This window comes from Zonotrichia albicollis, chromosome Z (genome assembly GCF_047830755.1).
Source record: "Zonotrichia albicollis isolate bZonAlb1 chromosome Z, bZonAlb1.hap1, whole genome shotgun sequence".
In the NCBI taxonomy this organism is placed as follows: Eukaryota; Metazoa; Chordata; class Aves; order Passeriformes; family Passerellidae; genus Zonotrichia; species Zonotrichia albicollis.
Genome location: NC_133860.1, coordinates 38,353,769 through 38,376,253, shown reverse-complemented (window position 1 = coordinate 38,376,253; position 22,485 = coordinate 38,353,769).

Genomic DNA, 22,485 nt, shown 5'->3' with positions numbered 1-22,485 from the left:
CAAAATGGAGTCTACATAAAGAACAGTCTTGTTGGTTTTCTGTGAAACCTCCTATTGAGTAATTGGCATGAGGCAGTCAAAAGAATTAATGAGATTTAAAGTGGGAAGCCTTGAAATATTCACTCCAGGTTAATGCTGATCTTGGAGACCATAGCTATTCCCTGGCTTACCCCAACCTGTCTATTTACAAAATAAAATTATAGATCTTAGTTTCTCTTTATTCCAACACAAAGTGTGTTAACCAGCAGCAGAAAATTTTGCAGTCAGTAGAGTCATGTACAGCATACATGTATGTATATGGTGCACGTATTTGCAGAGGTATCACAGAAATTCATGCAGTATTTTGAATGCCATCCCCACCTGAAATTCAAGTCAGAAGTAATGTCATTTTTTTTCTTCAAAAAAAAGTATAGTCTTGAAATACTTCTAAGGCTCCAAGAGAGTATGGACAGAAGTATAGACATGGGGAGATTGACATTAGACTCCAGGACCAATGAACGCACAGACCTAAGGTCAAGAGTACCTCAAGAAAAGGTCAAATGGGAAATAACACACCACAGGAATTTCAAAAATAGCAGTTTGTGGCTTATTCTTCAAGTCTGATATTTTCTTACAGTAAATCATGAGACAACTCCCATCTGGAACTCGATACAAAAGACTTTAAAGATGTAAACATACACAACCCAAGCCCTTGCTTTAAGACAGAAATGCTTCTGGTGATAAGTCACACCAGAACATGTCGTTTGCTATTTTAGCCAGTCTTATCAGCAGTTTTGTTGTTGTTGTTGTTGGGTGATTATTTTGGTTTTGGGGATTTTTTTTTAAATTAGAAACATGCGCTTTTACTGTCAGAGTTTCTTGGAGGTTCTTTTTTAAATTGATAAGCCTATCTTTTAATGAGCACCTTGCACATGTGAAATAGAAGATTTGAAAGTCCAGCAGGTAGCTAAAAACAAGGAAGAAATTTGAAGATGTTGGTTTCACATTATATGTATATATTACTACAGATTGATGATGTGAGTCAGGGAATTTGGATTCTCATTTTCTCATATAAATTTATTACATTTAAATTCTGTCTAGTTTATATATTCTTGTGTCCGAAGCTGTGGATCAAACTTAGATGCCATAAAGTGGTCCACTCTTTAAAGATGAAGAGAAAGTGACACATTTATTTACTCAAGATGCTTACAAAACCCTATAACTTTCTGTACATTGTTTCTCATCTCTTGCTCATTGTGTATTTCCTTTACAGAACAGGAAAAACCTTTGGCCTTCCACTGCCTGATCCAAGGGAATGAAAGCATCCCACTGAGCAAATAGCTGTTTCTGAAATGACTTATAGGTCACTTGCCCATGGCATCACAGAACAGGTCCTCCTGCTGCTAGAGTCCTCCTGTATAATTGTCTTTTTGCTGTCATTCTGGAGAACTGTGCTTGGCCAGGGACAAGGAGTGATGCTGAAGTGTCACAGGAGGCTCACTTTCTATTGTCAAGGTCTGGTTCTTTGTCAGGGGATACAAAGACCAGACCTGTTTCTCCAAGGCAGTGCCCCCACAGAGGTACCAGCTACACAGTAGGAGCACCACAATCCATCACACAGCTGTCCAGGAGCTGGGACCTTGATGATCTCCAAGCCTGTTGTGCAATACCCAGGTCTTGCACCTGATGTCTCCTGCATAGCTGGGAACAAGGATCCCAGAGGATGTCTATGTGCAAGGAGGCAGCTGCACTGGGTCTCTTCCCTAGGAAGTACTTGTTAAGACAGGATCAGCTGTCGTTACCCTCTGGTCTGGTGTTTCATGCAGGTGTCTCATGGAGGAGACTAATCCCAGCCATTGGATGCTTGAAAACTATGGCTGTAATAAGCATTTCTCTAGTTGTTGGTGTTTCAATGAAATTTTGTAACGGGAGATGAAAATGCTACAGAATACCTGAATAACTAGAGACCAAAAGGACCACTGTTTCTGGGACACTGAACTTTTTCCTGGACTGAGAGAAAGCAGAGCTTGAAGGGCTTAGTTTGTGTAGAAGATCAGTGAAGGAAGGTATCATCAGGAAAAGAAAAGCTGGCTGCTTTGAAGAAGACATGACAAATAGGGAACTGGCATTGGATCAAAAAGTGATGTAAGAACTCAAAATTTCATCCTGGGACCAGAGTAGCTGGACTGAACTAGTGCAGGTAAAAATGAGACTTGAGATTACAGACAATGTTTCTCCTAATGATACAGGTGTGTGTCCAGTGCTTCCAGGGCCTGAAGATCTGGGAAGTTTCCAATGACTCTCTTGACCAGATGTTCAGAAGGTACAAGCACAGCTCCTAAAAAGGCTCAAAGGAAGTCTCCTGCATGTAGCAATCCACATTGCATCTGAAGGGTTTGTGGAGAAAATTCTGAAGAATCATCAACCTGCTATCTAGTATAACGAGGGTCAAAAATGGGAGTGCAGCTGTTCAAGTTTAGGACAAGACTGAGGAATTTGCAAGAGCAGCACCTGTGCTTGCACCCATAGCTCTGTCCTGCAAGCTGTCTTAAAGAAAATTTGGTGCTGGCCCACAGACCTCGCATGTGTTATGTGTCAAGCGTAAGCACAAAAACCACAGGTGGCTGTGAGGAGGCAGCAGTGCCATCACCCAGAGCTCTTGTGCAACCAACTGCACAGAGGCTGTCGCTTCCCTCCAGCTGCACAGCTGCTGCGCCAGAGGAAATCAATAAAACATCATCTCAGACATTTAGACAGTTTGAGGTTGTGATCTGCCCAATCAGGATTCAGACACAGATCTCGGTCCTTGGGGGGAACAAAGGCATGTGCGTCAGCTGAGCCACAAAAACGAACTATGTTTTCCTCAGCATCAAGGGTGGTGGTTTAATCATCAGTGAAAAGCATCTGACCCCACACATTTGAGGCTAGAAGTCTCCACACTCACACTGTACTTCAGTTGGTGCAGAAGGACTTCAGCACAGCAGTTCACCTACACTTAATGTGTCTCCCACATAGGTACATGCCCCCCTACATAGGGGCATCCATCAAAGAGATCATAAATGAAAGCCTGAGTTATAAAGCTGTCATCCTGTCACTGCTGCATGTCCATGTGGGGACAGCAGGGACAGCTGGGAGGCCCCAAGTGGCTTCCTGTGTGGAGGATGCCACAGAAATGGGGCTCTCAGCAGGAGCAGCAGCTTTGGTGTCTGTGTGTAAAGGTCCTTTTGTGTTTAAGAGCTTCCACCTTGTAGTATCTGTTGCTTCACTTGAAAAACATTTGTAATCAGTGACTGTTCTGGAGGATAGTTAAAATCTGAATGGCAGAGAGGACATCCTCTCAGATGTGCTGCTACACACAACACAAGAGTCTTAAATAGTGATGTTCCTTCTTTTAAATTGTTTTTACTAGAGCAGTCCCAGAATACTATGATCAACTTTATCCCCACCACACATCTTTGAAGCCAGGACTCTGCAATGTGTATGACATATGACCTTCAAAAGTCACAGGAAAGAAACCTTCATGGCTCACATTTTGGGTGGGAGTCCAGCCCACCCAATGCAAACAGCATTATTTGGATCCTGTAACTTTATATATGAAAATGGAGCAGCCCCATTGAAATAACCTGACTATGCTGTTCATGTAGAGATAGAAATGAGTAAATGCCTCAAAGGTGGTCCAGAAACTCCTCAAGGCAGACCCATTCATCTTCTGAAGGTGCATTAGACACTAGGTATAGTTGTTCTGTCCTAGAACTCCATTCTTCCCTGGATTATCCCTAAAGACTGATGCTGGCTAAGAACAGAAATGTCAGGAGGTCATGATGCTCAGTGTGGACCTTCCCCATCAGAAGAGTGTTGTTGTTTATCCCCTTCTGTGTGTGTGCTGCCTTGCCTGGCCTCTGACTTGGCTGAGGTACCTCAGTCACACTGAAGGTGCCAAGCTCTGTATGGTGTGAACAGGATGTGGTCCCTCCTTTCATAAGTGTCAAAGGCTAGTGCAGTGGAAAATGACTAGAAAATAAAAATCAATTTTACACCAACTGTGATTTTGAATATGTGTGAATTTGCAAATTTGCACAAGCAAAAGCCATTCTGATCTGCAGAGGTCGCTTAACCATAACCCCTTGCAGAGGTTATTAGGAGACTATTGCCATTTTTATTAAAAGAGAGTTGATGAGTAATGGCTGCTATAACTGTCTTGACTGAGGCACTTACCCAATGCTTTGTTGTTTCCTTAATTTCTTGTTCCATTAAATCTTTGGAGCAAAGCTTGTGCAGATCATGTACTTGTACTTGGCACCTTTTATGTTTGGTGGCTTTTGTTGGTGTTTTTTTTTTTTGTACAGTTATTTTTGCCAACTTAACAGCTGTATGCTAACAATTTTTTCAATCAGGACCCTTAAATTCATCTTAGTCCTTGGTAACTGCTTTAAGTCATGCTACCTAGCTCCTGCCCTCATCTGTTAACAGAAATTCTTCTGGCAAGCTATATTTTTTTGGCTTTTCAATAAACATGATACTAGTCCTTCCAGCAAATCATCTTCCTTGGTGTAATTTTACTGTATTTTTTTCTCACATGATACAATGAAGAACAGAAATAACTCATAACAGATTTTAATCTCCTATTCTACATATGCTATAAAGTCCAGTCATAGCCAAGTACATTTATAAGGACATTCCACAGCTATTAAAGTTTCATGTAACTTGTCATGAAAATTAAGTCTTGAAGTCTGCCTTGGCAGAAGAAGAAATTTTAAACAATAAATGTGAGAGGTTTTTCCACTGTTTTCTTTCCTTGTGGGTTTGCTAAGAAACAAATGCACAGTGTTCCTGCTCTTCTTCCCTTTTCTTCTCTGCTCAATCCTAACCCTGAAATTAAATTTTGCTAATGCCAAGGAAAATTTGACACTGTAATGGTGTCCTTCTGTCTATATATTGCTCTCAATATCTGACAAATCTTGAGGTTGAATTTTTAGTTGAGGAGTTGCAAACAGGGCAGCAGAACATCAAGACTGGGTAAAGCTGACACCTCAATATAATTATAGTTGAAGTTTGTGGTTTGAAACCTGTCGTGAACACTTTGGTTACTGGGGGCAGCTGGACAGACTGATGAGCAGCTTTTCCCTTTGTAGTGCTCTCATGTCCAGTAGTTTTGAGGATTTTGTTCATGGGGGTGGACATATGTCATGGTTTGAGCCTGGCACAGAGCCAGTGCCCCCCATGAAAATTCCTCACCCTGGTGTCTGCTGTGAGATGTGACCAGGAATAAGCAAAACAGGCTCTAACTTAAACATAAAGAACACTTTATTACTTAAACTACAGGAAAATAGGGAAAGGCTATAAGGAAAAGAAAAAAAAGAAATTGAAAACCTTACAAAAAAAACTTTCCTCCTCCCCACTCCCTGACTTTCCCAATCCGATACATTCTCCCAAAACACCAACTGCCCAGCCCAGCACGACACTTTAGTATACTCAAACTGCAGTTCATGAAGAGGAAAGGAGTCCTTCTTGTTCCATAGGCTTCTCCTGGAAACACACTGAAACCTCGTGTGCTTCCTTGTCACTTCGGCACCGCCCGGAAAAAGAAGTCCTTTTGCCGCTTGTGACATCTTCCTTCCATGCCCAGTGCTCTCACCACTGAGACATGGCCAGAGCTGCTTTTAGGGTTGTCTTTCAAGGATGCCTTGTCTCACTCCAAAAAGGCACAGTCTCTGCTTTGGGACATCTGTCCCCCCCATATTTTTCCAACCCCCTGGGGCCGGGGGGTCCTCACGAATGAACCCTCCTGGTTTTGAGGCACTGCCTCCCCCTAAATGCAGTCTGTGTCACAGGAACAACTGAGTCCGTGGCCACAAGAAAAGTCCAGCCAAAAGGCCACTCCAAATCATCTCTCCCCATCCAATCATCTCCACGTTCTTCGGGCCAGGTCCTTGTCTCATCTCATCTCTTATCTCCCTTCTTATTCAGCTTTGAGGAGGATTAGCATTTTTGCAAGGCCCCAATCATGAAAGAAAGGGTTAAAAGTTTTCAGTCTTTGTCTGTCCTGGGACGAGATGATACTCCCACACGTGCTGCTGCTGCGGCCGGCCGGGCTGCACCCTTTTCCCCCCCCCTTTCTCTTCCTGGGCCGGCTGCTATCACCGCCGACTCTCCCTCTCTCTCCCTCCTGGGGGGGGGGGGGGGCTGGCTGCCCGATGTCTCGATGTCTCTTGGGGCTCCTCCACCCTTCCATCCTTGAAGGCCCCTCACCTCCCATCTCTGTCCAGGCCCCGGGCCTACCGCATGGCTGCCCCTCCCCTGCCCAGCAGCAAGGCTGGACGGGGGAGAGATCTGACCTCTTCACAGCGACGTCCCAAGAGAGCGTGCCAAGTGCAGTGCCCTGCTTTTAACCCCTGTGTATTCTCAGAGGTGTGTCCAAACCCCACTGGCTACACCGGGTGCCAGTCTCAAACCCAAAACCTTCATTGGTTTGACCACAGCTTCCCAGAATTCCCACTCCTTCCTGGTCAAACCACCACAACATAATTCTCCATTCATTTATTACTTAGTTCCAATAGCTTTTCAAACTTGATAATCAGTATGTATTTTCTTATTTTCAAGGCAAAAAAGGCATCAGTCATTCCTACATGCAATGTATTATTATCTTGAACATTTTAAGTGCAGTAAGGAACAAACTATAGGTATGGTCCTCAGAGTATGCTGAATTAGGGTGTAAGTGTATTAAAAATACCCCTAGAATAAGGAGGCTTGAAGTCAGGAGTCAATCACTGGCTACCAGACAGTGTCAAGAAACAGTGGGGACAAAACCTTCAGCTTTACAGTTAGCTCTCTTGTGTGATACAGCAGTTTGGACACTGCATTTAGCCCCTTGTCATCATGCCATATTAGGCCTTCCTGAATATTAAAGTAACTGTTCCCAGGTGGGAAGCAAAATGAGGATCACTCTTGGGATTTTTGTACATTGTCTGGTTATTGACCAATGGTTCCTGCCTTTGGGGATGGGAGTATATGCAAGGCAGAGAAGGTAGGAATTTTTTATTTTTACTGCTCATAATCATTACAAGGGATAAGTCCACTGAAATGGGTAGTCAACTATTTACAACTCTCATGGGAGTATTCTTCATAGCATGCTTCAGTGTTATATTGGTGTTCACATCAGTTTGGGTAAGTTTTACTTGTCTGATACGTTTGCTTCCAATGTGGAAAAGTATTCCATAAAAATGTATTCTGTCTGATGACTATATCTCCCTCCCATAACATGCTTGACAGGACAGGTTACTGGTTCACAACAGGTTTCTGTGTATTGGAAGACACACAGAGTACTGTGAGAGATGATGTTTTCAAGCCTAACCTCCGTGTTAAAAATGTTACAGTGACATTACACAGCATTACAGGTAGGACATAAATGTGAGGAAAATAACAGTGATAAAGGGGTGCTACAGTTCCAGCACCGGGGACAACCTGCTGCAGTGGGTGTGGATTTTTTCCTTGCATGTATTCATTAATACCTGAAGATCTCAGAAGTCATGTTGCTTAATGAAACAATGTATAATGGAGCAGACTGCAAGTAGTGAAATATATGGAAGACTACTCTCAGCTGTTTTATCCAGGGAGTAATTGATAGGCCTATTTAGCATTGCAAAACTATTCACATCAAAAATAGTTTATACATGGTGTTCCACTTTCTAATCCACTAATTTCAGAGGAGAGAATCTAAACTTCAAATATACAGCAAGAACAGATTGTTCAGGCTGTGACTATTGTGCTTCAATAAAAATATTTCTTCTCCCTATGGTAGCTGAAATGGACCAAGGCTTCAGCTCAGGAGAAGAGAGAAAAATACTTCAGATTCTTTCCTGCTCATGCACATCTTACAGATTAAATAGTTTGATGGTTTTTTTTAAACATTAATTACAGTAGATCTGCCAGGTACACTTGTGCCAAGCTTCCCTGCAGACAGACACTTACTGCCTTGTCACCCACACCCACTCAGCTCATGTTAGCCATCATTTTGTCATTGCCCAACAAGCCCACACGCTGTTTTGCAGGGACCAGACGGCTCACAAAACTGCCAACTGCATAAAGCCATCAGATCTACAGAAAATCTCTCTGAGACCTAAGAAACACAGTTTTTCAGATTATTTCCCTATTTACAAGTTCTTCAGTTGTAACTGACCTTTCAGACATTTACAGAGAAGTGAGAGGTGGTTAGTGTGGCCATCTGGTTCCTCACTATTCGTGACACTAACACTTAAAGTGTGTGAGCTCTTGTGGAAAGGGAGTATGAAAGTCAGAAGTGACTGAATATACATGAATTTTCAAATACTGCAAGATTTCAGACATTGCTCTTTTCCTCTGTGTGGGCTTGTGATGCTAACAAAGCAAGAGCTAGTGAATGTGCTGACCTCTGGAAACAGCTTAACTGAGAGTGATGGAAATTCAGCTACTTTTTCTTAGAAGCTTCTCCAGAAAAAATTAATTTTGCTTTCTGTTCAGAAATACAAATATATTAAAATTTTACCTAACATGTGAGACCTCAGTTAAATATTTTTGAGTATATGTTTCTTTATTTTCTACATCATGTGTCTTTTAATTTATTTGCATATGTGCTTTCTTGAGTAAGACTATGTACAACTACTGAAGATATATCTTGTGAAGATATATAGAAAGAAAGCAATAAAATTTTTTAAAAATCTTCAGTTAACAAATTTGTTGCATTCTAAACAAATTCTGTCTTGAAAATATTATTTGCAGCATTATAAATTTTTTTGAAACTGTTTTCCTCCTGCTGAATTTTCCTGGAACTTATGCTTCTTATGGGAGGAAAAAAAAACCCAAGAAGAAAGAAAAGAAAGAAAAAGAAATAAAAAAAGACATTTTCCAGTGTAAGAATCTTTTAGATACAAAAGCCTCTCAGCTTTTTATGAGTTGTACCTCATAAGTAAAATAGATGGTACGGAATAGTCATTCCTAATTTCCCTGGTCATTTTATGATTCAGGTTTTTTGCTCGTGTAAAGTATAATACAGTGTTTGCTTTCTTTATCAGTCAGAGAACCATTGGTATTTGCTATGGGAGTTCTGTATTATCATTATTATTTTTACTATTATTAAGCAGCTACTTATATTTAATGAGCATTCAATGCAGTACACACATACACTTGCAGATGGAGTGCATTTGTCTTAAAGTTGAAGCGACTTGAATTTTAAGTTTTTACCAAGATAGACTGAGCTGCCTTCCACATGTCAAAGTCCTGGTTGTCAAGAAGACAGCAGTTTTTAGATAACAATGTAAATTATATACAAAATATGCATTTTAAGAATGGTGCAGTGGTAAAGTCATGTAGAAGAAAAAAATTTTTTGAATTATTTTTTTGGATGATATTTCATGCGTATTACCAATAGTTGAATAGGTACTGGAGTTCAAACAATGTTACAAATATATTTCATACACCAGCTCCATTTCCAGCTGCTGTATTCACACTTTAAATATTGCCTGTGATTAGAAATGCTCTTTTAAAAACTTTGCATATGAAAAATCTTACAGAAGTTCACCTGAATGCTTACCTGTATTCTGCTGCCCATTGTTTATAACTTAAGCCTGCAGTGGATGATTTTGGTTGGAAAGAGGATTGCATTAAATTCAGCAAACCAGAATTATATCTACTGTGTCCTGTATTTGAGGCCTGCATTGTCATTGCTGTGATTTGAAGCCAGTCTGCATTCAGCCAATAAAGGTGCAGAAGCGCAATTATGAAATTGTTCTCTCTATAATAATTTATACTTTTTCACATTTCCTAATAAAATTGCTTATTCTTAAAAATTCACAAGATATTTGTGCTGCACATTTCACATCTGAGTATTTTTTCTTCCTTCTGTCTGTTTTGTTTGGTTTGGGGTTTTGTTTGCTGCTTGTGCTTGGGTGTGTGTGGGTGTGGGTGTGTGTGTGTTTAAGTTTTGTCTGTGGATTTAGCTCTGTGTTTGCATTTATTTAATTTTTATCCAAGTTTCATATTTTAGAAATAAAAGATTGTAAAATGAAGATACACTAATAAACAGTCCATTCACAGTAGCACAGATCTCTAAATGGACCAACAGTGTTCTGATACCAATTACTTAATTACAAAATGCACAAGTACAATAAAGAGCAAAATTTCAATGTTTGGCCACATGGCACAAAGTGCTTAAGATGATGCTCTATTTGTAAACGGTACATTATGTAGATTGGAACAATACAAAGCAATTCAATTAGAGATAGTATGACCTTTTACTGCATAAGCTCAAAAGCGGCAGAAGGAATCTCGCCTATAATGAACATTTAGCTATCTCTATTGCTGTTTTCTAGCATTATCTTAATGAACACATCTTCTCTATATTGCAGATGGATTTGGACATCTGCAGGAGATTGCCCTCTCTCAGCTCAATGTTCTGAGTGTTGTCAATGAGGTCATACATATGTTCTCACCGATATAACGGTACCTTCAGTTTAACCATCAAGATATTGATTTCACCCTTGGGAAACTACCAAGCTGGGCGTCATTAAAATAACATTTGCCACTTCACGATGATTGCGGTAATGCAGAATCTCCTCTGGTGCACCAGAGAACAGCATTTCTGCCTCTCTATCTTTCCGGTGGTGAAAGTTGTGCAGGTGCCTGCTGCAGGTAGCAATGGTGTTGCATGCAATACTTCTAGCATGCAAACTACCTTAGTTTACTTGTAATCAGCCTAGATTAAGATGTAGTTTATCCTAGAAGCAAAGAGAAAGTAATTTTTAAAAACTCTGCTCACTTCAACTAGGAAAAAGATTTATAATTTATGCATCAAAACTAATGAGTACCATCTGATCAAGATCTCCGTTTTGATAAAATTCTATGACCCCATCTAATCATGCTGGTAAACTGGCTCAATAATGAATCAGAAAATTCCACCTGTACTTCCTACCCAGCAGCTGAGTTTCACTACAAATCTCTTAATCAGAGATACAATATCCTATATAGACTTTCTTCTCTTAAAATAAAAAAGTCACTGCTCTTGCATTTGTTTACCTTGTACTTGCTTTGTTTTAAAATCTAATTGTTGGCACATGCAGTATGTGGTTCTAAATAATGTCCTCCAGTATAACAGACACAGCCTAGGGTATAGTGTCAGAAAATGGCTTGTTGAGTGCAGGAGGCTGTTTTAGTTAAAATGGGAGAAAAGCCGCTTGCTGAGTAGCATTGCATAACCTTCAGGTACAGTTACTGAGAAGCTCTCAACTCTGTGAGTGAAACAATGGGAAGAAATTAGATACAGGGATTAATTACAGGAAAGTAAGAAGCAGGGGATGGGAAGTGGCCCCGAGGAGGGTCTGTGGTTAGTGGCATATTTAGTCACGCTATGCCAGCCACCTGGATTTCTGGGAATTTAATCAAGTTCCAGAAAGCCTGGACAGATAGTTGGTTAAGCTCTGCTGAACCACTAGCAGCTCTCAGAGTTGTGGAGGAGGTTAATGAGTGCCCTCGGTTCCAATGGGCGAGATTGCAGCTGAGTAAGGGGGGAATTAATGAACTCACCGGGTGGACTCATCAGAGAGACAGGAAGGAAAGATCTCATCTTTCTGGAAATCCCCAGATGAGCACAAAGCAGGGCAGCTCTTTCTCTAACTCACCAGGACAAGGAGACCATATATGTGCATTTTCTTGGGATCCCTGTGAAAAGGAACATTTCCATCCCACTCCTCACACAAGAATGTTCAAAGCAGGAATAGCTAAACTTTTTTCCAATTATGGCATTGCCAGCTTGTGAGGGACTGGGTACTCCAGATTTTCAAGGGGGAGGAAGGAATACTAAAGTACTTCTCCATGGGTTCCTGTGGACCTTGACCCCTTCAGCACTGCCCTTATGCTAGTTAACTCCTGAGCTTTGAGTCATGGACCAATTAATTCCTCTCAAGAGGAAACCCAGAGCTAATGAACAGAATCATAGAATCATAAGAAATTAAGGGGTTGGAATGGACTTTAAAAATCATGCAGTCCCAACCCTCCTGCCATGGGCAGGGCCACCTCCCCAAGTTACTCATAGCCTTATCCAACCTGAGCAGTGCCACGTTTGGGGCATCTACGACCTCTCTGGGAAACCTGTTCCTGTGTCTCGCCACCCTTGCAAGGAAAAAATTCTTCCTAATATGTAACATAGATTTCCCCTCTTTCAGTGTGTACCCATTACACCTTGTCCTAGCACTACAGTTCCCCCATCTGGCTTCCTGGTAGCCTCTTCAGATACTGGAAGGTTGTTATGTCTCCACATAACCTTCTCTTCTTCAGACAGAACAGCCCCAACTTTCTCAGTATTTCTTTGTAGGGTGAGGATTTTTCTCCAGGATTTGCTTTATGTAGTCAGGAGGGATCTGGAATTGTGTAGGGGTTTGCTGCTCTACCCACAAGTCTTTCAACATTATCAGTTTAAGTTGTGAGCTCCCGCACATCCTATGCATGCATTTGATACCTCTGCTTTCCTGAGATAAAGACACTGTGCTTGTGGGCTGTCAATTAAACACATTTGTCTTATTTTGCACTGGTATACTAACAACAACTAGCATGTTGCAGGGGCAGAGAGGGGTGAGCTGGGGCTGAAGAGTTGAAAGGCATCCCAGATGCCCTCAGTACTCCATCATCTCTCACAGAATAGCAGAGCAGCTTGGTACAAGGTACAACCATTGTGATGAGCTCTGTCAGCTTCCATTTCAGAAGCTTAATGAAACCTTTTCCACCAAAAGGTTCAGTGCATCTTTACACAGATGTGCAAGCAGCACTGAGTCTTTGGTGATGAGATCTTCACAGTACCACTGTTCCTGTACCATGTTCAGTGTCCATCTAGTCTGGGCCTGGGGCTCTGTTTCAAGCCCAAGAGACCAGGGAGTCCAGGTGCCTTTTCTGTCTTCATCTCTCAGCACTAAAGATGAGGAACCAGAGGAAGTACACCCTCACCATTGGATCTTTATCCCTCCTGACTCAGATGAGATGGTGTCCCAGAGGGAAACAAAACCTCTGGAAGAAGATGAGAGCTGCTGCTGGGTGAGCCAGGCTCAGGGGTTATTTGTTGCTAGAGCAGCTACACTAGCACAGATGGCAGTTACACTTGCCTCCCAACTGAGAGGCAGGTCCTTGTGACTGGACTTGTATAAATCATTTATCACTATCCTGCTATGGCTGCAGCATGGACATGGAGCTTACCAGCAGCTCCTGCCCAAAAATGAGTAGCCTTGACTGTGCAATGTGGACCATGTGGATACACAGAGTCTTCAGAGCGGCATTGCAAACTTCTATCACCTGTGCGACCACAATGTATTTTTTCTATTTTTATATCCATTAAGTCTTTTGTCCTTTAAGGCTATGTTGTCTGACACCTTTTCCGTGGAAGTGACTTTTAAACGTGGTGACTTAAAAGTGGTAATGTTTCTCCATTGAAACTCCCAGTTCCCACTCAGTCACCTATACAGGGAAAAGACCACCATAGGCTGCAATCAGAACAGAGATTGTTCGGCAAGTGAGGATGTGTTGAAGAAGGCTAAAAGAAAGGGAAGACTGGAGATCTGGATGCCACGGTTACACACTATCTGATGGCACCCCTCATTTAGGCCTGTCCCAAGCTGTCCCAGGCTGGGGCCAACCCAGTGAAGATCTTCTGCCATCATGTTGCAAAATTTTGCAGGTGCAAGTGGGGCAGGAAATAGCTGAGGATTAGCTTTGCCAGGGAGCAAAGATGAAGGTGTGCTGCCTTTTTTTTGTGTGCTCTGGTGTGGCCTAGTGCAGAGTGTGGCACAGAGGGTGAGGAGTGAAGCTCAGGGGCTCGCTGGTGAATGAATACAAAGGGCTCTGGAACAGGGACTCAACAAGGTTTGTTCTGAGCTTTGCTGCAGTCACTGTGCTCCAGAGGGGCTGATCATAAAAAGTGTGAGCATGAGTCATCCCTCACCAGCTGATGGGAGGCTCCCTTCATGGCTCATAAAGGCTGCACAGACTTAGCCTAAATGTCTCTGTAAGCATCAGAACTCAACTGCCAGGCTCCGGTATTGCTCACGGCTTGTCATTTGACAGTGTAGGTTCTTCTGAATCTGATTTTCTAATAAAAGATTCTAAATTTGAATATTTTTTTGCTGGCAGGTAGACATACAAATGATAGTGCTGTCCAGGGAGTAACTCATGACTAAATCTTAACCGGAATTCACAAAATTTGCCTCCTCCTACTTATTTAACTTTGCAGCTCATTGTCACACATAGACCCCGAGCCTACTGAGTACAAAAATGTGTGGAAAGAAGGAAGAGAGAGTGGTTGCCACATCACCTGCTTTCATCTGCAGCTGAACACCTCCTCATAAGGGCCCGAGAAGAGGATGTGCTTACTGCTGGAATGCCTATGAGTCCAGGGTGGAGCACCCATCATGGCTGGGACCCTTGTAGCTGGCTAGGTCACTGTGCCCAGACAAATTTCCTCATTCCTGGATACTCTGAAAGAAGGCCTCTCACATCAAGACTTTATCTTGTCATCCTGCATTATGGGAATTATACCTTTCCTCTACACTAGCTATTTGGAAGAAGAGTTTAGACTCCTAAGACTGGGACAGTGCTCACTCACAACTCAATAAATCATCAATTTTTTCCTGAAAATCTTTAATCAAAAAAACCCGTTTCCTCTCCAACTCTGCTATAGATCAACATCAAATCAATACTGTAAGGTAATCCCTCCAAATTCATGTTTATCTATTAAATATGAGTTTGACCTTTTCCCATTTTGTAACAAAAAATGCACACCAAGACTGTGGTAGATAACATCTATTTGATTTAGGTTGGTCTGAAGTGAATTATCAATTTTGAGAGACAGGCCATGTTTTGTAGCATTGTTTTTGGCAGGTAGAAGGGGAGGAGAGGCAGAAGGCAGACAAAAAGAAGTTTGTACTAAATCTAGTGGAAGTGGCATTCTGGTCTTCTGGGTTTCCTGGAGCAGAAGAGGAAGTCTCAGTGGTGTCTGAGAGCAGTTTGAGTGAAAAGCAGTGAAGATTGGATTTTTCTACAAAAGGTTCCTAATTTAACGTCTTTATTAATAATTGATGTTACCTGGGTGTTAATAAAAGAAAAAAAAAACCAAAAACCAAAAACCCAAAAACCCCAAAACCCCTACCATGACAAAGCTTTGAAAAGGATGTCTTGAAATCCCATCACTCCCACCTGTTTTTACTGAGAGGCTTTTGTCCTACATAATCTCACTATTTCATTCTAGATTCCTTCATCTGCAGAGTATTCTAGCCTGCACTTTTGATTAAAAGAAACAGAAATTCCCAGGACAAGGGATGTTATTTTACTATTCATTAGGGCAGAGATTTGCTGGATCACTGGGATCCTCATCTAGAAGCTGCAAAGCTAGTTCCTGTAGCTGTCATGATGGTGACAATGATGTGAAGAGAAGTCACTCTTGTCTCTGGGCTGGCAGTGCCATGATGTGGAGTCTCTACATGGTGCTATGACCATCGTGGTATCTGCAGTGCTGCCTGCAGTCTGTATCACCAGGCAAGCAGCTCTCCTCACTGGAGTCTCCACTGTACAGGCACTGGGGAGTCACCCCTTTGGCAGACTTAGTGCTCACTTTCTTTCTTACTTTGCAGCTGCAGGTCTGAGTGGCTGCATCTCAGCCCCCACAGGGAAAACTAACATTCGGGGCCTTCATAAAAATGCCACTGCACTCTACAGCAAAGGAAATGCTGCTATTTTCAGTCTGACTCCTGGTCATTGAAAAGACGGGGATGTTTGGCACACAAAAGCAAAGATAAGAAATATACACTCATTAATTATGCCTTTGTTCACTTTTCTTTTTCTTGGAAATACTCTCATAGTACTATATTTTCACTCTCAATAAAGTTTGATAACAAATCTGATATGAACCTATGGTCTAGATCATGTCATTGATATTTCTCCTCTTCATTGCAACATAACACAATATACTTACTTTTTCACTTACACACTTAAATGACCTGTCACTTTTGCTTTGAAAATCTTTTTCAAGCAGGGCTAGACCTTTTTCTGGAATATTAGCTTTCAATCTAAACCCTGCTCTAAGACCAACTGCTTTCTTTTCATGCTGAAAATACATCATTCAACACCTCCCTTTCCACACAGAGTATTTTTGGTCTCCAGCATTGAAAAAATGCTGATTGAATAAAATCATGGGTCTCATACAGAGCCTTTCAATGGTTAAGCAGAGGTAATTCTTCAGTGTGCTGACTTCATCCTTTCAGGCATGCCCTCAGACACTTGGTACACTCTGTCTTTCCTTTTTCTGATGCAATGCAGCCAGTGTTATTGAAACACTCCATTGCTGATTTACTAATTAGCCTTTATTACCAGAATTGGTCTGACCTTATCTACTTTCAGTACTGTTCTTACTGGCTCTGTTCCTCCAGAGCATTCTCATCTATTCCCATGTACAATGCACATTCAGGAGCTTGTTTGGGTTATGAGTCAGAAGATAAGCCCGTCTCCCAGTCTCCAGCTGGAGCTCCTGAGGCTTAGCTGTGATCTCCAATATTCTTTACAGTAATTGGGTTTTTTTTACAGGGTAGTTAGAGGGATCAATATCTAAAAGCAGTAGAGATCCTATTATAATTTGCTTGACATCTGTTATCAAAACTACAGACTATGCAGAAATATTTGCAGGCATAGAAGTGTATGTCCTGAATATCACAATATTTTTTCCTGCTGTTGGGCATAGGGTGAGTGTCAAGAGTCTCCAGCATGTGGTGAACTGCGTTTGGAGGTCAGGTAAGGTCTTTTTCTACCATGTACTTCCTGGTCTGACAAGGATCATGAAGGCTGGTGGGAAACTGTTGTCCTACCTTCTACTTCCTGAGCAGCTATGCCAACAGTGCCATGACATAAATAATCAAGATACCAGAAACTTAAACCAAGCATTAACCAACTCAGGAAACCTCTCTGCTGGAGTGGGTAGCTGTATCTGCAGTCTCCCACAAACATTTGCTCTCCAGCCTCAGGTGGTGTGCAGGAAGCCTGGCCAAAGGGTTGGTTCACCTGCCAACAGCAAGGTTACACCAGATTATGGATTCATTTAGCTGAAAGGCTAGGGCTGCTGCCAGAAGCCAAGGAGTCCAGCCAACAAGAAAGTGGGTGCTATCAGAAGAGTTGTGTGCAGAGCACATGGGAGACTGCTGGTGCTTGGATATTTCACACAGGCAAAAGAGCAGAGTGGCAGAGACTTTCTCTGAGAGGCTCTGAATTGTTCATTCCACAGAACTCGTCTGATTTCTTCACACACCTGAGCCTGCTGCCTTAGTGGACCAGCAGCACCCCAAATAGTTCAAGGCCAAAGCACGAGGAACTATGTGTTGTTAAATTGCTATTCCCACCCTGTATTTCAGTAATGTCACCACAGGAGTGTGGTAGTTTGTCAATGTTAATGTTTTGCTACCCAGACAAAAAGTAGGAGGAATTTGCTGCATTATATGACTGTGACTACATCACTATGATCACAACATGATTTAACACAGAGATTTGGGAAAGAATTTCTGTAAGACACATTTTTGAAGTGGAAATTGAAGAATTTCCAACAAAGTGGGAAGTACTTTTTCCAGAAAGCTCTCTGCCCTTGACTTCCTCTTCCCCCCTCCCCATCAGACAGACACACCTTTATACTGCTTTTTTAATGCTCAGCATATTTTTAAGCACAATGCATAATACTCCAAACATAACAGTATGGATAAACTTGTGTCATGTTGTCCCCCACATTTGAAATACAGACAGAGCAGACAGCTTGTGCATGGACAATACTGTAGGCAGAGAGGAAAAACGATTTTCTTGTGAGGCATTGTTAAATACTGACAGCATAGAACCATACAGTTTTGAGCAGGCTAGAGCATGTTGCAGTGTTTAAAAGAATACCTGACATTTTCCCCATAGGTTTTGTCCTAAGAGAAGATGGTGCTTTCATTATTCATTCTCTTTATAAAGCTATAGCAATGTGGCAGTCAGTCCCTCAGTTAAGGGAGAAGGGGACTGGGGTCTTTACTCAGATGTAGCCATTTTTCAGGAAAACACAGCTGACAAAGACAGAAGACTTCCCAAAGAGTACATAAATCAGGGTCAGGAAAAACCTCTGAAGTGCTCACAACAGTGAAAGCTAAACTCCTCAAACAAAGAAAACAATCTTGTGGTTGTGACCAATATCCTATTCCCAAGCATGGCTTTCGAAAAGAGATGAATTTATCAATTATTTTGGCAAAACTGTTTTCTTTTGTTGTGATGGAACAACTAAAAGACTGCAAGAGGCTGGGTAAAAAAAAAAAAAAAAAAAAAAAAAAAGGAAAAAAGTAAAATTAAGAACTAGATATAGTATTAGGTGGTGGGAAATGCCGTCACCTGCATCAGCAGCATCCAGCAATGGCAGACTGGGAGGCTCCATCCAAAATCGTAAAAACACTCAGAAAGCACACTCAGTTCCCCAGAGATATAAAGCAATAATCTATTTTTTTGAGTGAGAGTACTCAAAAAAAAAGAGAGAACAAGAGACTGATCAAATTACAGTGAATGCAAAAGGACTGACTTGAGCAAGGAGCAGCTATAAAACATGAAACAGTTATTGCTAGATTCCTAATCAGGGTGAAAGGCATTCAAAGGAAAATTACCAAATCAGCCATGTAACTCCACAAAGACTTGGGCAAGTCTAGTACACAACCTTCCATTTGAAGACAGAGCAAAGATAGGATATAAAAAGAAGATGCTGCTGGAAAATGTGGTGGCATAAACAGGGAAACCATGCCCAAACAGAGAGGATAAAAACTGCAGACACTCCGAATGCCATGAGGAGAAAAGTCTACAAAAAAGGGAAATAAAGGAACAAAACCACATAAACAAGCAGGCATCCAAGGAGTGAAAACTTGCACATACATGAGCTCAGTGTAGCACAAAGCAAACCAGCAATCACAAAACATACAAATGAACGGAAGATGTCTGTAGAGCTCAGTGTAGCAGCAGATACAAGAGAAGGGCCAAACCCATGTATAAACTAGCACCACCAGAATAGTTAAGGTTGGAAGGTTGCTCTGGAATTCATCTTGTCCAATACCCCTGCCAAGGCAGGTTTACCCAGAGCAGGTGACATAGGAGCAAACATGTTCAGGTGCATTTTGAATGCCTCTGCAGAGGGAGAATCCATGATCTCCCTGGGCAGCCTGTTAGAGTACTCTGCCATCCACAATGTAAAGAAGTTCTTCCTCATGATGAGTGAAAGATCTTGTGTTTTAGTTTATTGCCATTACTTCTTGTCCAGTATCTGGGCACCCCTGAAAAGTCTGGCACCATCCTCTTGGCACTCACCTCTGAGACATTTATATGCATTGATGAGATTCCCTCTCAGTCTTCTCCTCTCTAGACTGAACAGGCCCAGCTCTCTCAGTCTCTCCTCGTTAAGAGAGGTGCTCCAGACCCCTCATCATCTTTGTGCCCCTTCAATGGACCCTCTCCAGGAGCTCCTTGTCTCTCTGGTACTGAGGAGCCCAGAGCTGGACACAGCACTCCAGATGTGGCCTCACCAGGGCCCAGTAGAGGGGGAGGATCAGCTCCCTTGACCTGCTGGCCACGCTCTTCCCAGTGCAGCCCAGGATCCCACTGGGCCTCCTGGCCACAGGGGCACACTGCTGGCTCATTGTCACCTTGTGGTCCACCAAGACTCCCAGGTCCTTCTCTGCAGAGCTGCCCTTCAGTGGGGCAGCCCCAGCCTGTGCTGCTCCTTGGGTTATTCCTCCCCAGCTGCAGGACCCTGCACTTGCCCTTGTTGAACCTCGTTGGGTTCTCTCTGTCCAACTCTCCAGCCCAGCCAGGCCCAGCCCAAAGGCAGCAGAGCCTTCAGGTGTATCAGCCATCCCCAGTTTGGATCCGCAGCAAACCTGCTGAGGGTACCTTGGATCCCTTCACCCAGGCCAGTGATAAACAAGCCTAGTGAGACTGGGCCCAGTATTGATGCCTGGGGAACACCACTGACTACAGGCCTCCAGCTGGATTCTGCTGCCCTGATCCTGACCCTGTGAGCTCTGCCATTCTGCCAGTCCTTGGTCCACCCCACTGCCATTTATCTAAACCACGCTTCCTGTGCTTACCTGTGAGGATGTTATGGGAGATGGTGTCCAAAGCCTTGCTGAAGTGGAGGCAGACAACAACCACTGCTCTCCCCTCACCTAGCCATCCTGCCCTGCCATCACAGGAGGCTGTCAGACTGGTCAAGCATGATTTCCCCCTAGGAAATTCCTGCTGACTGCTCCTGATGACCTTCTTTTCTTCTGCATGCTTGGTGTTGACCTCCGGAATGTTCTGTTCCATCACCTTTCCAGGGTTGGAGGTGAGGTTGACTGGCCAGTAGTTTCCTAGATCCCCCTCCTTCTTGCCGGTTTTGAAGATGGGAGTAACATTGACTTTCCTTCAGTCATCAGGCCCTGTTCCTATTTCCTGTGATTTTTCAAAGATAGTGGAGAGTGGCTTTGCTACAGCATCTGCCAGCTCCCCCAGCACCTGTGGGTGCATCTCATCAGGGCCTGTGGATTTATGTGTGTTATAAGTCTACACAGTGGATCTTTAACCAGACCCTTTATGACTGGGGGAAGTCTTCTTTTCTCCAGCCTTCCTCTCCTTCCCCCAAGGTCTGGGATTCCTGAGGGCTGGCCTCAGCAGTTAACACTGAAGGAAAGAAGGCATTCAGTAATTCTGCATTCTCTCTGTCTTCCTTCACTGAGACAACTATCTGATTCAGCAGTGACCCCACATTTTCCCTAGTTTTCTTTTTGCTGCTAATGTACTTGAAGCATTTCTTGCTATCCTTGATTTCTGTTTATATACTCAACTCCAAATGGGCATTGGATCCCTACATCCTCTGATATGTTACCATAGACGTCCCATGTGGCCTGTCCGTTTTTAAACACCCTACACATTTTTCTCTTCTGTTTAAGATTTTGTAGAAGCTCCCTACTCATCTCTGTGGGCCTTCTGGCCCTTTTGTTTGATTCTTTGCTCATGGGAATACATTGGTCTTGAGCTTGAAGGAAGTGATGCTGGAAGTGAAGCCAGAAGTGAAACAAAGAGTGGGATATGGCTTTGTGCTTTATATCACAAAGATATCCCAAGTCTTCTTCAAGGAAAGAAAGTGAAATTGCAGCAAAACAAATAAAGTTAAAATCAAATGATGACATGGTCAAAAAACTAGAATCATAGTGTAACTTAAAAGCAGAGTACAAGAAAAGAGAAAGACTGGAATTTCAGAAAGAGAGAGAGAAAAAAAAAAAGAGAATGAGAAATATCTGATTTTATTAAAATATATGACCCTAACAATTCCAGAGCCAAAAGAAATATTCCCCTTATAGAAAAATGGAAAACTGAAGATATAGCAGCAGGAAGTAAAATTTATGTTCCATCAAGGCAGCTGGAAGGTTAATAAATTACCATTATATTTTGGCGGGTTTTTTTTGGTGGGCAAGAATATCTTTCCAACCCGGTACTATGTGATAATAGATAAAAGAGTTTGGTTATTATAGGAGCTGTTCCCATAACAAGAGCCAAATAACCAAGAGTGAGAGCTGCAAAGAGAATGGAAAAGCAGATCATGTTGTCACAAAAGCCAACAGCTAGATGAGTAGCATGGTACTTCCTTAGAAATCAGGCAAGCAATTTACTAGAAATCCTTAGTGCTTCAAACAAAGTACTAAAAGAAGATCAACATCAAAGGTCTGCAAAAGGAGTCATATAAACTGAGTTGACAACAGCAAAACATGTTAGCAACGAGTACCAACAATGGATACTAATAAATGTCATTAAAGCTACTTTACCATATTTGGTATGTCACTAGGTTGACAGAAATGGCAAAGAATGACATTTGGGGTAAAAACGGAGGGCAACATCCAATGTTACCAGAAGGATATATAAACAAAATTCCTAGGAAGTGGCATCACAGCAGATGATGTTCTGGCAGCATAGATGCAATCACTGGGGGAAGGCTGATGCAAATAATGGCAGAAATCCCCATTGTCTTCTGTGACTGTTCAGGGGTGCAGGACTACAGCTGGAAGAGGTGTCACAGAGCCACTGACCACACAAGGGTTGTGACTTCGCTTTGGGAAGGCAGAAGTAAGAAAACTCAAATCCACACTAAATGGATTCAGTCAGTTTACAGACTATTAACAATGCTAAACTAGCTTCACTTCTTTCCCCAGAACCTTTAGGTGAAAGTAGAAGGTAATAACCTTTCATGGTTACTAATACACAAATAAGCCATATGGTTACTTTGATGTAACATAGCTATGTCACATCTCAGACATGAACTATCCACTCAAAAATATTGGGATGTGTACAGAAAATGTACACCTACCTCAGAAGTGGCACTAGGTGTCACTTCTGTGTTGAAGGCCACACTGAAACAGGGGCTTGCAGGACCATGTACATGTGAAAAATACATGAGAAATATGCTCAATTTGTCTGAGC